Source organism: Rhinichthys klamathensis, unplaced genomic scaffold (assembly GCF_029890125.1).
Source record: "Rhinichthys klamathensis goyatoka isolate OS25496 unplaced genomic scaffold, OSU_Roscu_1.1 h1tg000229l_1, whole genome shotgun sequence".
Taxonomy (NCBI): Eukaryota; Metazoa; Chordata; class Actinopteri; order Cypriniformes; family Leuciscidae; genus Rhinichthys; species Rhinichthys klamathensis.
Window position 1 is genome coordinate 2,249,476 of NW_026606753.1, and position 14,662 is coordinate 2,264,137.

Here is a 14,662-nt window from a genome sequence, read left to right on the forward strand (position 1 = left end):
GAGACCTTTAGATTACATATGTACTGTATGCAATTGGTAATTAGGGAATATTAATCAAACAACAATACTGATATATTGTTCTTTGTTTAATATTACATAAACTGTAAGGCTAATTATAATTACAGGCCCACATCTCAATTCAATTCCAACAGCAACAAACCAGTTTGGTAAAACTTTATTTTACAGTCTACTTACTATAACAGTAAATTATGCATAATCATAAGCAACTAGCCTAACCCTAAACCAAACATGAATCCTAATCCTATTTATATAGTAAACACATGTTAATTAATATGACTCTTTAGTACTTATTTATATAATTACACTGTAACAAGGGCACCTTAAAATAGTGTAACCATGATTCTAAAGTGATCATATAGATTTAATATTTTTTTTAGTCTTTGAGTAACACAAAACAAGTCTGTGAAGATCAAAAGACCTTGTTAAACCTAGTTAAACTTCAGCACCTCATTTAGAAGTCTGATAACCCAATACACAGTGGACTGTCATGTGTTGATGCATTCATCTGTTAGGGTTCTGCAAGATATGGGACCCAGACGCAAATGAGCAGACAAGGTTTTTATTAACAGGACTGAAGACTTGAAACAGCAGGGAGTGAAGCGTGAATCACAGTAAAAACAGTAGGGCAAGGCAGACGACAACGACAGGCAGGATGGATGACCACTGAGACCGTCAGCTAGATGGCGATGACGTGAGTGCAATAGAGGCAGCTCTGAAGGAAAGACCAGGCAGGAACACTAGGAACATGCAGCTTGATGTAGATCTCAGATGTAGCTCCAGTCTTACCACCAGGAAGAGGCTCACAAAACCAGAGGCTCGACACAGGGGATAGGTGCACCAGTCAGGCAGCCAGGCAGTTGAGAGTCAGTGGCCAGGGAACTCAGGATACAGGACAGAAACACATAGAACAACATACAAGACGAGAAACACAAGACAAGATAAGGCAACAATTAAGATAAGCGAAACTAAACTGATAAGATCAATGAAAAGAGAAACAAAAAAAGTAAAGAAATAAATATAGAAAGCAAAGTAATGAAAACTACTAAGACAAAAAACTGGAGTAGCTAAAGAGAAAACTTCCACTTGACAGGGAAAATAAGAACTAAAGAAAACTAAAAATATAATTCTAAACAAAAGAGAACTCCAACTAGATTACCAAGCACAAGTGCTAAAGCTTAAGCAAAACAAAACAGTAACAATGATAACAAACCAGCGTAAGCACTAGGATAATTTCAAGATCACAAACTAGAAAACACTGCAATGTGCATACTCACAACACACAACGAACCAGCAAAGACATGAGGTAAAGAGGCACAATATGAAGGAACCAGAGCACATGAGGATCAGGTGAGCACAATTAATGAAACGAGGACAAGACGTGGACTAAACAAGGGGGCGTGGTAACGAGAAACTAGGAGGCAGGACATGAGGAGCACATGGCAAACACAGACCAAGACAGAGCCATGTGCTCAAACACAAGACAAACACAGAAACATGAAACCACAAAAAAACAGACAAGGCTGCCAGGGCAGAACCTTGACAGTACCCCCCCTCTAATGGACGCCTCCAGGCGTCCACACTGGGCAAAGGGGGTACCAACTGGGAGGGAGGGAGAGGAACAAAACTTGGAGTTCCGGGGCTTCCAAGAAACGGAACTGGGAGGGAACAAAATAATCCAGGGGAATAGTTTGAGGCAAACCAGGGAAATACTGGTTTAGAAAACACATAATGACCAGGTAATACAGAGGGTGGGATGGGAGGGGTAGGGACAGACTTAGTGGTCCTCCTGGGAAGATGAGCTTGCTCAAATGGTCGGGGCTTGAAAATGGCCTTGGTGTCAGAAACAGTCTTGGGGGTGAACTCTGGGGCCATTACAGACCTAGCAGGAAGGGTGCGTGTCAGGGGAATGGACTCAGGAGATTCATGAAGGGTCCTTGACATGGACTCAGAAACGTCCTTTGTGGCTGGAAGGATATATACTGGACTTGACTCTGGGATGCTCTCTGGGGCTGCTGAGGCGCTTTCAGTGACAGACACTGGAACTTGCTCAGGGGCTGGAGCCGACACTGGAACTTGCTCAGGGGCTGGAGCCGACACTGGAACTTGCTCAGGGGCTGGAGCCACTTGATTTGAGACCTGCCGGACCAAAGCACTAGGGGCCACTAAAAGTTCATTTGACTTAACAACACGGGACGTCCACTTCTGAGGGCAAGGCAATTTGTGCTCGACTGCCTCTGGACTGGCATCTTTGTCCAAGACAGATGAAACGAGCTGCTCTGGAACAAACTCTTCTGGGGTGACAGGAATAAGAGGTGGCTCTGGTAAAGTTTCATTGACAGTCTCTGATTCCTTCACTAGGCCAAAGACTACTGGTGAAGTGGGCAGCTTTGGATGTGGTTCCACCAGACTACGTGCTTCTGGGACCACTGGATATGGGACCATTGGAGTCGGGTCCTCCAGGACCACTGGACTTGTAACCTCCTGACTCTGGTCCTCCAAGACCATAGAGTTTAGAACCTCTTGATCCTGGTTCCCCTGGATCAATGGACTTGGGGCCTCCTGACACAGAACCAATGGGTCTAGGGTCTCCTGACAAGGAGTGTAAAACTGCACGGCATGGGCCGTCCTTGGCTTCAGCTTACAGGGGCACAACAATGCGTGATTGACCGCTTCTAAAGTGACTGCAGCGGCCGCAGCTGCCTCTGACGTGACTGCTGTTAACGGAGCGGGCTCCTAGTAGGACTGGAGCGGGCTCTGGGGTGACTGTGACGGTCTCTGCAGGCTCTGGGGTGACTGTGTTAGGAAGGACTGTTTCCACCAAGTCAGTTGCAGAAACTGATGCAGCAGTCCGAGCTGCCCTCTTCCTTCTCAACCTTCGTTTTTCAGTTGGATTCAGAAGAGCTTGACTTGGAGGAAGGGTGAGGTGGTCACTACAGTCAGGCTCTGGTGGTGTCAGGATCTGCCAATCCTTACAGTGATGCAGGTAATTGGAGAAGTTCCAGAAGTCCAGGACTCTTAGTTGTTCCATCTCCCATTGAGGCAGGGAACTATCCAGGCAGTGGTTGAAAGCCACCTTGAGGGCCGCATCATCGTACTCAAGGCCCTTAGCCATAGTCCAGAAGAACTGGGCAAAAGACCGCACATCTCGGCCCTGTTGGCGAAGCGATAACAACCCCTGCTGGAGTGCCAGTCTCTCTTGGGCAGTTGCGGGGGGAACTATACGGATGCTCATTGCTGGGTCCTGTGCTGGCTGGTTCGTTCTGTTAGGGTTCTGCAAGATATGGGACCCAGACGCAAATGAGCAGACAAGGTTTTTATTAACAGGACTGAAGACTTGAAACAGCAGGGAGTGAAGCGTGAATCACAGTAAAAACAGTAGGGCAAGGCAGACGACAACGACAGGCAGGATGGATGACCACTGAGACCGTCAGCTAGATGGCGATGACGTGAGTGCAATAGAGGCAGCTCTGAAGGAAAGACCAGGCAGGAACACTAGGAACATGCAGCTTGATGTAGATCTCAGATGTAGCTCCAGTCTTGCCACCAGGAAGAGGCTCATAAAAGCAGAGGCTCGACACAGGGGATAGGTGCACCAGTCAGGCAGCCAGGCAGTTGAGAGTCAGTGGCCAGGGAACTCAGGATACAGGACAGAAACACATAGAACAACATACAAGACGAGAAACACAAGACAAGACTCAAGACAAGACAAGATTAGGCAACAATTAAGATAAGCGAAACTAAACTGATAAGATCAATGAAAAGAGAAACAAAAAAAGTAGAGAAATAAATATAGAAAGCAAACTAATGAAAACTACTAAGACAAAAAACTGGAGTAGCTAAAGAGAAAACTTCCACTTGACAGGGAAAATAAGAACTAAAGAAAACTAAAAATATAATTCTAAACAAAAGAGAACTCCAACTAGATTACCAAGCACAAGTGCTAAAGCTTAAGCAAAACAAAACAGTAACAATGATAACAAACCAGCGTAAACACTAGGATAATTTCAAGATCACAAACTAGAAAACACTGCAATGTGCATACTCACAACACACAACGACCCAGCAAAGACATGAGGTAAAGAGGCACAATATGAAGGGACCAGAGCACATGAGGATCAGGTGAGCACAATTAATGAAACGAGGACAAGACGTGGACTAAACAAGGGGGCGTGGTAACGAGAAACAAGGAGGCAGGACATGAGGAGCACATGGCAAACACAGACCAAGACAGAGCCATGTGCTCAAACACAAGACAAACACAGAAACATGAAACCACAAAAAAACAGACAAGGCTGCCAGGGCAGAACCTTGACATCATCTGTGTAATTTGATGCCTTTTCGTAGGATTGTAGGAGCTATAGCTATAATCTAAAATTATCTTTCTAGATATTGATTTCTTTAAAAAATGGCTCATCATTTGGTTTTCTGTCCTCTTCATATGGTCTATAAGCATTGCATCTGCCTTACATGTTGGAAACCAACATAAAGTAATCAGGCATGAATTTGTGCTGGAAGGTAAACAGTTATTTGACCTTCAGCAACAATCTACACACTATTATTATTTTTTCTGCTATATTTATATATTATAATAAATGCAACAGTTTTCACTAATCAACTTTGATCAAAATTTGATTCATCAAAGTGGAAAAACGTCTCAGTTACGTATGGTAACCCTCGTTCCCCGAGGAGGGAACGGATACGTACGTCAGAGGTGATCTGACGATATGGGGATCTCGCTTGAGAGACCAATCCACTTCGAGTGTAAATTAAACGAGCCAATGCACATTGGCATGCGATGATTTGCAACAGCTGCTCTGCCTCGCAGAGCGAGCATATAATGAAAGAACGGGTGGCAAGGCATGGAAGCGTCGCTCACTGCCATCCTCGCCCTCTTGAGACCCAGAGATAGAGAAGCTGCTCTTACAGAGAAATTGGTTACCGCTGACTGAGACACCAGTGGCGGAACATAATTTGATTAAACAAAAGATTCTCCCCCCGGCCCTCCACCAGGGAAGAGCAGCTGTGTCCAACTCTGGGCCAGCAGTCACTCCCGTTCCCCTCCAGCTAGCGGCCAGCACTGTGTGTTTCGGGGACGCCACCAGGCCTTCCCACACACCCTCTGCCCCAGCCTGGATCCAGGTAAGTGTTGCACAGCACACTCAGACCACACTTCGGGCCGCCTCAGTGCCTCCAGAGGCGAGTCCCTGTGTTCCACCTCGCTGATCCACCCTGCTTACGTCCGTGGTCCCGTTGGTCCCGCTTGCACGGTATCTGGGAGTCAGGCTAGCGCCCCCAGCCCGTCTCGCTACCTCATCTGTACCATCAGACTCGGCTATGCGATTCAGTTCGCCCTACGCCCTCCCAAGTTGAGGGCCATCCACTTCACATCCGTGTGGAGCAGCGATGCCCCTGTCTTGCGGGCAGAGATCTATCCTACTTGCGATGGACGCGATCAAGCCGGTCCCTCCAGCCGATATGAAGACAGGGTTCTACAGCCCCTACTTCATTGTATTCCTGCGAAGGCTCAACGTCACAGTAGAGCTGGCTGTGACAGAGTTTTTTTTTTTTTTTGCAGGGGACTGACACCCTTGGCGACAAACAGAACAGGGCAGTGTACGAGTGACTCTGGTAGCACATCGGGACAAGATCTTGGTTACCTCAGCCTGCTTCTGAACTGTGGAACCTCTGCAAGGTTTAGCCATGGGGCTCTTCTGGAGGACCAGGGTGGACATCGTCTGACCGAGGGCCAGCACTGTGACTTAAACCACGGTCAGTCACTATGCGCAGCTTAACCCCGACTGAGAACTACCCTCGTGCATTGAGTGTTTTGGCTTTCCATAGACTTGTAGGGTGACCATCACATGCAGGAAAGAGGCGGTCTGCAATTAGCAGAGCCGCCCCACCACCAAGGGTAGTGAGAGAGGAAAATAATTTCTGCAGATTTTGGCTATTTGGCTTGCCAAATTGGCGCCAATATGCTTCCATACTGCCAAAAATTTTCACACACATCCGGGCAGGCACGGGGGGAGGGCGAAACGTGTCGCACTGCGCCCCCAGAGTAGCCCGGGAAAGTATGGCTGTCAAGTCTGAATCTGATTCAGCATGAGCACATACGCAATTATAGTGGGAACTCAGCATCATCTTCATTTCCAGAGCTCAACAGCCCTCTCTCCGATACAGCGATCGACATCTGATCCTCCCCTGGAGCCCCGAATTAAATGCTTGGTCCCTCATGAAAAGGACCAGTAATCCCATCTGGAAGCTGCCAGGCATGCGAGACAGTGAACGTGGCCATCAAACTTGATGGCATGGTGACCGCTCAAGCCCTTATGAGAAAGGCAAGACGAACAACGTGCTGGCGTGGTCATGCTCTCATGAGAGAGCATAAACCACCCACGAACGCAGTCTCAGCATGTTTGCGATGCGCTAGAGGAGTGAGGGGCCAGAGGAGGTGGTCTCATTGGGGAACGCTCACTGTAATCCTCACATCACCAGTGGCCAGTGCTATTAGCCAAAGTAGCCCTTTTCTGGTGGCCACCAGAAGAGGAACTAGATCGGGGAATAGGCAAAGAGACTTCACCTCGTTTGAGGCACTTGAGTCTAGAGCTCAGAACGACACGCGCTGGGTTGCTGTGACAAACCGCGCTGTCAACCGGCAGGTCGACGGCACATGGCACGCTGAGCGGATTAAGCCTCTACGATAAAGGGGAGACAAACAACGTGCCGACGTGGTCATGCACACACGAACGCAGTCTCAACACGCTTAAGCCCAAGCATGTAAAACCGTTATCATGGCCGTCAAATGAGGACAGGAAACGGCCGCACCCAGAAACGCGGTTTGAATGACATCTTGAAAAAGACGCAGTGTCAAACCGTGTATGCTCTTTCAGGAAACTGATCTCATTCTCATTGAAGGCACAACATTCTGAGCTGTGAAAACGTCTCGGTTACGGATGTAACCCTCGTTCCCTGAGTAGGGAACGGAGACGTTCCGTCGGATGACGACGAATGGGGGTTTCGCTTAGAAGCCAATCAACTTCAAATACTTCAAAACGAGCCAATGGCAAAGAAATGCCATGGGTCTGCGGAATTTGCATAGCGTAACTCCGCCTCACCTCGTGAGTATATAAGGAGAACGCTGGCAGCAAATAGGCATGTTTCTTCGCTGAGGAGCCAACCTGAGTTCAGGCGATCCCCGCGGTACAGCGGAAGTGGCAGGAAGACGGAACGTCTCCGTTCCCTACTCAGGGAACGAGGGTTACATCCGTAACCGAGACGTTCCCTTTCGTTGTCACTCCGAGTTCCGTCGGATGACGACGAATGGGGATACCAGTCTAATCACGCCACTTCTCAGCTGTCTTCCAGTGCCCTGCGTAAATCTGAGATCCCTGTCGTGAGACTAGCACGGACGAAGGACTCCTATTTAACACAGGAAAACCAAGGTACACTGGGGAGCATATCCCAGGTCTTAGGGAAGTATGCAATTACTGCCAACCCAGAGGGGGGGACTTAGAAATACACATATGACCCCGAGGGATGCATATGGGGAATCACTGGGGTATCCAGCCGCAGGTGGAATATTTCAACCCCAGGGGTGGCAAGATGGCTTGCCAAGGGAAAGACACATGCTCAGAGAGGCTTACAGTGGGAATACACATGTGGGGGTAGCTCCGGGAGGTACCATGCACACGGGAGGCACCTAGCCGACGCACAGGCAAGAGACACTGGCGCCGACGTCAGGAGTGCTGGAGGAGCTCAGGGCTTTCGGAGAAGCTCACCTGAGGAGAATATCGCACGTATCCAGTCCGTAGAGTGGAATGGCGAGCAAGCGAAGACACCTGAGCGGGTCCGGTACTAGCTGGTTGAAGCGAGTACATGAGAGGACACAGGCTCCACTCGGAGATTGTAGAATCTGGCGAATGTGTTAGGTGTTGCCCAGCCTGCAGCTCTGCAGATGTCTGCTAGCGAGGCGCCATGCGCTAGAGCCCAAGAGGATGCCACACTCCGGGTGGAGTGGGCAGTCACACCAAGGGGGCACGGTCGACCTTGCTGCTGGTATGCCCAAGCAATGGCGTCCACTATCCAGTGAGACAACCTCTGCTTGGAGAGAGCCTTTCCCTTCAGCTTCCCACCATAACAGACAAAGAGCTGGTCTGAGGTCCTGAAACACTGCGTTCTGTCTACATAGATGCGAAGAGCACGTACTGGACAGAGCAGTGCCAAGGCTGGGTCTGCCTCCTCCGGGGGCAGCGCTTGCAGGTTCACCACCTGGTCCCGGAAGGGAGTGGTAGGAACCTTGGGCACATATCCAAGCCGGGGTCTCAGGATCACGTGAGAATAGCCCGGCCCGAATTCTAGGCACGCTTCGTCAACGGAGAATGCGTGCAGGTCCCCCACCCTCTTAACGGAGGCCAATGCAGTCAGAAGCGCTGTCTTCATAGATAGGAAGTTTAGCTCGACTGACTGCAAAGGCTCAAAGGGAGCACTACGCAGGGCAGTTAGGACCACTGCGAGGTCCCAAGAGGGTACGAGAGGAGGGCGAGGAGGATTCAGTCTCCTCGCTCCTCTCAGGAACCTGACGATCAGGTCATGCTTCCCCAAAGACTTACCTTCTATAAGGTCATGCTGTGCGGCAATAGCGGCTACATAGACCTTAAGGGTGGAGGGAGACAGCCTTCGCTCCAACCCTTCTTGAAGAAAGGAAAGCACAACACTGATCGAACAACTCCGGGGCTCTTCTCGGCGAGAAGAGCACCAGCTGACGAAGAGGTTCCACTTCAACGCATAGAGGTGTCTCGTGGACGACGCTCTAGCGGAAGTGATGGTAGCCGCCACCGCTGGTGGCAGGGTACTCAAACCTGCCTCGTCCCGTCCAGGAGCCACACGTGGAGGTTCCACAGATCGGGACGAGGGTGCCATAGGGTGCCCCGTCCCTGAGAAAGGAGGTCCTTCCTCAGAGGAATCGGCCAAGGAGGTGCTGTCGCGAGGAGTACAAGTTCGGAGAACCAGGTCCGGGTGGGCCAGTACGGCGCGACCAGAGTGACCTGCTCCTCGTCCTCCCTGACCTTGCGCAGGAGTTGCGCAAGAAGGCTCACTGGGGGAAACGCATATTTGCGGCCCCGCGGCCAGCTGTGCGCCAGAGCATCCGTGCCGAGCGTGCCCTCGGTCAGGGAATAATACTGGGCGCAATGGGTCGAGTCGTGAGAGGCAAACAGATCTATCTGTGCGTCCCCGAACTGGTCCCAAATCAGCTGAACCGTCTGGGGATGGAGTCGCCAATCTCCGGGGAGGGGCTGAAGCCGTGACAGCTCGTCGGCTGCACAGTTCAGGGCTCCAGGGATGTAAATGGCTCGAAGCGACCTCAGATGCTTCTGACTCCATAAGAGGAGGTGGCGGGCGAGTTGCGACATACGGCGGGAGCGCAGACCACCTTGACGGTTGATGTACGCTACAGTGGCGGTATTGTCTGTTCGGACTAGTACGTGTTGATTCTTGAGCACGGCCCGGAAGCGGCGCAGAGCAAGACGTACAGCCTGCAACTCGAGGCAATTGATGTGCCATAAGCGGTGGGGTCCTGTCCAGGAGCCCGCGGCAGCACGTCCATTGCACATGGCACCCCAGCCCGTGGTGGAGGCATCTGTCGTTACAACAACATGCCGGGAAGCTCGTTCCAGAGGCACTCCTGCCCGTAGAAAGCTGAGGTTCCCCCACGGGGTGAAGGTCTGACGGCAGGTCGGAGTAACTGGTACTCGGAGCGTGCCGTGTTGCCATGCCCACCTCGGGACTCGGTCGCGAAGCCAAAGCTGAAGCGGTCTCATATGAAGCAATCCGAGCGGCGTTGCCGCGGCTGCAGATGCCATATGCCCCAGGAGCCTCTGAAAGAGTTTCAGTGGAACCGCACTCTTGCCCTCGAACTGTCTCAGGCAAGTCAGCAGTGACTGCGCGCGCTCGCTCGTAAGCTGCGCGGACATGGCGACCGAGTCGATCTCCATACCGAGAAAAGAGATCCTCTGCACGGGGCAAAGTTTGCTCTTCTCCCAGTTGACCCGAAGGCCCAAACGGGCTACATGGCGGAGTACCAAATCCCTGTGTTCGCAAAGCTGATCTCGAGAGTGAGCTAGAATCAGCCAGTCGTCGAGATAGTTCAGAATGCGAACCCCGTGTTCCCGGAGGGGAACAAGGGCTGCCTCGACGACCTTCGTGAAGACGCGAGGGGACAGGGCTAGCCCGAATGGGAGAACTGCGTACTGATATGCCTGTCCCTCGAAAGCAAACCGTAGGAACGGTCTGTGTCGAGGGAGAATGGAGACATGAAAGTAGGCGTCCTTCAGGTCGATCGCTGCAAACCAATCCTGGTGCCGCACACATTCGAAAACGCGTTTGGCGGTGAGCATCTTGAACGGCAGCCTGTGAAGGGAGCGGTTCAATACGCGCAGGTCCAGGATTGGCCGTAACCCACCGGTTTTCTTCGGGACAATGAAGTAGGGGCTGTAAAACCCGGACCTCATTTCGGCTGGAGGGACAGTCTCGATCGCACCCTTCGCCAGCAGGGTAGCAACCTCCGCTCTCATGATAGGGGCATTGCCACCGACCAAAGTGGAGCGGACTCCCCTGAAGCGGGGAGGAGACCGCGCGAACTGAATCGCGTAGCCGAGCCTGATCGTTCGTGCGACCCAGCGGGACAGGTTGGGAAGCTCTAACCAAGCTCCCAAGGACTGCACCAGCGGGGTCATGCGAACCACAGACTTCCCGTCGGTGGGGCAGCGAGGCGGTATGACTGACCCAGACGTGGACGGCATAGCGGCCCGATGTGGGGGTGCAGTCATGAACCGCGCCCTGACAGAGGAGACCAGGGAAGGACGAACGTTCCACGGGGGTCTGCTCTGCCAGGGGTCTGGCGACAGAGGGGGATGAGAGTGGTGCGGTCCGGGGACGGCACGCACTGTCATCCGGCTCTGGGACAGAGGAGGACGAGGGGTGCACGGCCCGGGGGCGGCGCACCGTGTCGTCCAAGAACTCTGTGTGCTCAGGGATGAACGTGTTATTTCTTTCTTTAACCACATTAGGGTACTGCCCACCCGTGGGTGAGCAGCGGGGAGTGGAGAACAAAAGATTCTCCCCCGGCCCTCCACCGGGGGAAGGAGTGGTCCTGCAACCACCTCCTGAGAAAAACACGTCATCCCTGAGCAGCCCGTCTCAGGAGCGCCGCTTGGCCCGGCGTTTAGCGGGGGGCGGGGCTGGAGAGGGCTGGGGCGCCTTCTTGCGACTTCCTCTGCGACCGGGCCCGGGTGGAGGCTGCTGCTTGGGCCGGGCGGGAGGGGCGGGAGTCGCAGGAGGGCGCCCTCGGCGGCGAACAGACTGAGTACTCTGCCCGGTCGGCTGGGTGGAGGCAGCAGCGGGCCGTCGGGGCAGAATATGCTTGATAGCCTCAGTCTGTTTCTGCGCAGTCGAGAACTGTTGGGCAAAGTCCTCGACTGCACCGCCGAAAAGGCCATCTTGCGATATGGGGGTGTCGAGCAGCCGGGACCGCTCGGCATCCTTCATATCGGCAAGATTAAGCCAAAGATGTCTCTCCTGGACCACGGCTGTGGACATCACCAAACCCAGGGAGCGTGCGGTCACCTTCGTCGCTCGGAGAGCAAGGTCGGTGGCGGCACGCAGCTCATTGAAGAGCCCTGGGTCCGTCCTACCCTCGTGCATGTCCCTGAGCATCTGGGCCTGGTAGACCTGCAGAATGGCCATGGCATGCAAAGAGGTGGCTGCCTGTCCCGCAGCTCTGTAGGACTTCGCCACTAACGTAGACGAATACCTACAGGCTTTGGATGGGTGCTTTGGCTCACCACGAGACGAAGCGCTCTGAGGACACAGTTGCATCGCAACAGAGCGTTCGACCGGGGGAAGCCCAGTGTACCCACGGGCAGCGGCCTCATCGAGGGGAGGAAAGGCGGATGAGATCATCGAGCGGTCACGGGAAGACATGGGAGTCTTCCAGGACTTCGAGATCTCATCATGCACGTCCGGGAAGAAAGGTATCGGGGCCTGACGCGGACGGGGGTCCGCAGCCTGACCCAAATACCAGTCATCCAGCCGCGAGCGCTCGGGACAGGGCGGAGGGTTCCACTCTAACCCGATGCTCGCGGCGGCTCGAGACAGCATGGCCGTCATCTCTGGATCTGACTCTGGCACAACTGTAGTCACACCCGAAGGTGGCAGCTGTGATGAGTCTTCACTTCCAGCAGACTCCGACCCACCTTGTGATGCTGCAATAGACATGGCATCTTCCTCTGGAGCGCCAAAGGAAACCCGCGGGACACCCGAAGATGATCTCGCCGGAATCCCCTGAACACTCACGGGTTGCAGCATTGGAGAGGGTGCGGCTGGGCACGGACTGATAGTCGGCGCTTGGTTCCAAACCGTCACCCTCAGATCACCCTGGCCACCAGCCGAAGTACTAGCTCTATTTCTAGAGTCAGTAGATCGGGGTGTGGATGAGGGGACCCTCACTCTTGCGAGATCACCGAGTCTTGACCGTAATGCTGCGATGGTCATGTTCCCACAGAGAGAACATGAGTCATCCACGAGTGCTGCTCTAGCGTGATCAATGCCCAAACACACTATGCCGCACCCGTGCCCATCAGAGTCGTCAACCAGCCTACCGCAACCAGAAGTGCACGGGCGAGGCATCTTTAAAAAGACGTGCCACGTGCAAGCTCTTTTGTGAGAATAGAAACCTGATTGTGTTGAAGCGCTCGGGGAGAAACACACTCGCTGTCGAACCACAGACAGATAAGCAGGAAGTGCGCGCTCGCCGAAGATCGCCGTCACACCAACACCAGAGAATCTTGCTCGTTTGAAGAACTGACAATTTCAGGAATGGCTTGTGGAACGAAGGATTAACTTGGCTCCAAAGCGAAAACATGCCTATTTGCTGCCAGCGTTCTCCTTATATACTCACGAGGTGAGGCGGAGTTACGCTATGCAAATTCCGCAGACCCATGGCATTTCTTTGCCATTGGCTCGTTTTGAAGTATTTGAAGTTGATTGGCTTCTAAGCGAAACCCCCATTCGTCGTCATCCGACGGAACTCGGAGTGACAACGAAAGGGAACAGCTGTTTTGCTAGCTCTTTGTGAGATCACGGCCAGCGCTGTCTGCGCTGTAACACCAAAACCAGTTTGAAGAGGTGTTCTCCTGAAGAAGCAGACTCGTTTTTTGAAGTTAAAACACTCTCAGATAAGATTGCAGAGCAGGAACAGCATTCACCGTCTGGCTCCGAAGCGAAAGACAAAGATGTGACTGCTGTTGCAAATCATCGCATGCCAATGTGCATTGGCTCGTTTAGTTTACACTCGAAGTTGGTTGGTCTCTCAAGCGAGATCCCCATATCGTCAGATCACCTCTGATGTATGTCGAGAGTGACTGACGAAGGGGAACTGAACAGTTGCATCACTCACAAATCCAGTTTCAGCTGAAAGTGCAATTTAATGCCAAATATTATGCTTAATTTCTACTGCTGGTTTAAAATGTGAGCTATAATGCAAACAAGTTTAGCTAAAAACATAAAATTATGAATTTATCATACCCATAAATTAATTGGATGTGAATGTTTTTTTAGCATAAATTAACTTTTCTCTTTCAAATAATTTCACATGCTGGATTAGACTCTAGGAGCCATATTTGGCCCACGGTCTGTGTTTGACACACTTGATTTAGATATAACAAGGGGTTAATGTAAGTCTTTGGATCTTACAGAGCAACCATTAACAGCCATGGTTTTGTATTTCTGTTATGATGAGGTGGAAGCAAGGAGGAAGCAGGATCCAATTGCAGCACACTTTATTCAATAAACTCAAACTACATCAAGACTCAGGCTAGGGCGCACAGACTCAGGCTAGGGCGCACAGACTCAGGCTAGGGCGCACAGACTGTGTTTGACACGCTTGATTTATATATAACAAGGGGTTAATGTAAGTCTTTGGATCTTACAGAGCAACCATTAACAGCCATGGTTTTGTATTTCTGTTATGATGAGGTGGAAGCAAGGAGGAAGCAGGATCCAATTGCAGCACACTTTATTCAATAAACTCAAACTACATCAAGACTCAGGCTAGGGCGCACAGACTCAGGCTAGGGCGCACAGACTCAGGCTAGGGCGCACAGACTCAGGCTAGGGCGCACAGACTCAGGCTAGGGCGCACAGACTCAGGCTAGGGCGCACAGACTCAGGCTAGGGCGCACAGACTCAGGCTAGGGCGCACAGACTCAGGCTAGGGCGCACAGACTCAGGCTAGGGCGCACAGACTCAGGCTAGGGCGCACAGACTCAGGCTAGGGCGCACAGACTCAGGCTAGGGCGCACAGACTCAGGCTAGGGCGCACAGACTCAGGCTAGGGCGCACAGACTCAGGCTAGGGCGCACAGACTCAGGCTAGGGCGCACAGACTCAGGCTAGGGCGCACAGACTCAGGCTAGGGCGCACAGACTCAGGCTAGGGCGCACAGACTCAGGCTAGGGCGCACAGACTCAGGCTAGGGCGCACAGACTCAGGCTAGGGCGCACAGACTCAGGCTAGGGCGCACAGACTCAGGCTAGGGCGCACAGACTCAGGCTAGGGCGCACAGACTCAGGCTAGGGCGCACAGAC

The 14,662-nt window shown here is 52.3% G+C and overlaps 1 protein-coding gene across 1 annotated transcript in view; it reads left to right on the top strand.

Annotated features, from left to right (window-relative positions):
* The window catches only part of gucy1b1 (guanylate cyclase 1 soluble subunit beta 1), a 90,885-nt gene that overhangs the window by 45,211 nt on the left and 31,012 nt on the right, over positions 1 to 14,662 (top strand). The gene's annotated exons all lie outside the window — the stretch shown is intronic.